The sequence below is a fragment of the Lampris incognitus genome, unplaced genomic scaffold (genome assembly GCF_029633865.1).
Source record: "Lampris incognitus isolate fLamInc1 unplaced genomic scaffold, fLamInc1.hap2 scaffold_231, whole genome shotgun sequence".
NCBI lineage: Eukaryota > Metazoa > Chordata > Actinopteri > Lampriformes > Lampridae > Lampris > Lampris incognitus.
In genome coordinates, this window is record NW_026611189.1 from 72,501 (window position 1) to 75,000 (window position 2,500).

Genomic DNA, 2,500 nt, shown 5'->3' on the forward strand with positions numbered 1-2,500 from the left:
AGCTTCCAGAAACCTGCTCTGTTTATATGCGACAGAATACAGATCCCATGAAGGAGACAAGTTGTCCTGTCTTTCCTACACAACGCAATGAAAAAGTAGACCGGTCACACGAGGACTTTGAGAAAATGTCTTCCGGGAAGCCCCGCGAGGTAAACACGGAGCTGCTCCACCCCTCCCCATACAGATGTTGGAGGGGGGGGGGCGGCAAGCCTCGCGAGGGGAGCCGTGGAAGAGCAACTGGGATAGACGGTCCGGCTGAGCACCGCCGAGCACGCTGTCGAGCTGTGCAACGGAGAGGACGACTACGCGGTAGAGCCCCTCCCACTCCGCACTCCGCTCGCCACTAAGAACATTAAATAAAGGACATCGATCCGCCAGACCGGAGGAACCGACCGCCCGAACGCCGGCAAAGCCGGCCGGCGGACACCCTCCGAAGGCGTGTTAAGTTGGCCCATCGATCAGGACACAAACACGCAACAAATCCAGTCCGGGGTGTGGTGTAAGCAGCCCTACTGTAACCAGCCCTGCCAGAGAAATCACCTAACCCTAACCCTAAACGTACGGCAGACGCGTCCCCTGGCTCTCACATTGACAACTGAGAGGCTTCTGAAAACCTGGCCACGCCCATCAGTAAAAACCACTACAGCAAGTGACGACATATGTACCTTCAAAGTGCTGTACTACAGGGTGCTGTTCAAAAGGTATCTATCCCGTTTACTCTCTATGCTTCATATATCATCATATTATTGAAAAGTGCAAGCCTTTAGGGACAACAGCAACTCAAGTCGCCAACGCTCTGTTGACTCAATAACTGCAGAGATCCAAACTTCTCCTGGCATTAACATCGGCACAAAAACTGTGCGCCGGGAGCTTCGTGGAATATGGGTTTCTATGGATTCAGAATGACATGTCAGAAAAGCTCCTGTAGGTGTAATGGTCAGTTATCTCAATACTTTTGGACATATATTGTGCGTGTGCGTGTGTCTGTGATACCTAACATAAACACACCTGTATTACTAGAATTGATAGTTCACGCCACAAAAGTGAGGGGCAAACATAGAAAAGCGTGCAACCCAGCCACTGAGGATGCACAAGCCAGTGCATTCTTAGTGCAGGTCCCAAGCCAGGACAAAAGCGGAGGGTTACGTCAGGAAGGGCATCCGGCGTCAAATCTTTGCCAAATCAAATATGCGGATCATAAATAAGATTTCCATACCGGATCGGTCGAGGCCCGGGTTACCGACGACCGCCATCGGTACTGTTAACCAGCGGAGTGCCGGTGGAAACTAGGCTACTGTTGGGCGAAGGAAAAGGAGAGGGGGAAGGCATGTCCAGAGGCAGCTAGAGAGGAGGAAGGGTAGGCGTGTGGAGGTGAGAGTCAGTCGGAACTTTGAATGTTGGCACTATGGCTAGTAAAGGGAGAGAGCTGGCTGACGTGATGGAAAGAAGAAAGGTGACAAGAGACAAGGTGGAAGGGGAGTAAGGCCAGGAGTATCGCAGGTGGGTTCAAACTCTTCTACCATGGTGCGAATGGGAGGAGAAATGGGGTAGGGGTCATTCTGAAGGAAGAGTATGTCAAGAGCGTGCTGGAGGTGAACACAGTGTCAGACAGAGTGAGGATTATGAAGCTGGAAATCGAAGGTGTATTGCTGACGGTTATCAGCGCATATGCCCCGCAAGTCGGGTGTAAGATGGACGAAAAAGAAGAATTCTGGAGTTGAGTTGGACGACGTGGTGGAAAGGGGACCCAAGGAGGAGGGAGTGGTGATTGGAGCGGACTTCGATGGACACGTTGCTGAAGGGAACAGAGGTGATGAGGAGTTGATGGTAAGGTATGGAATCGAGGAGAGAAATGTGGAAGGACAGATGGTGTTCGATTTTGCGAAAAGGATGGAAATGGCTGAGGTGAATACATATTTCAAGAAGAGGGAGGAGCACAGGGTGACGACGTATACGAGTGGAGGAAAGTGCACACAGGTGGACTATATCTTGTGTAGAAGGCGCGATGTAAAAGGGATTGCATACTGCAAAGTGGTGACAGGGGAGAACGTAGCTAGGCAGCATCGGATGGTGGTCTGTAAGATGACTTTGGAGACCAACATGAGGAAGCGAGTGAAGACACAGCCGAAGATCAAATGGTGGAAGTTGAAGAAGGAAGACTGTTGTGTGGAGTTCAGGCAGGAGTTAACACAGGCACTGAGTGGTAGTGAAGAGTTGCCAGATGGCTGGGCAAGCGCTGCAGAAATAGCGAGGAAGACAGCTAGGAAGGTACTTGGTGTGTCATCGGGACAGAGGAAGGAAGACAAGGAGACTTGGCGGTGGTGGTGGTGGTGGTGGTGGTGGTGGTGGTGGTGGTGGTGGTGGAAGGAGGAAGTAGAGCAAAGTATACAGAGGAAAAGGTTGGCAAAGAAGAAGTGGGATAGTCAGAGAGATGAAGAAAGTACACAGGAGTACAAGGAGATGCAGCGTAAAGCAAAGAGAGAGGTGGCAAAGGTAAAGG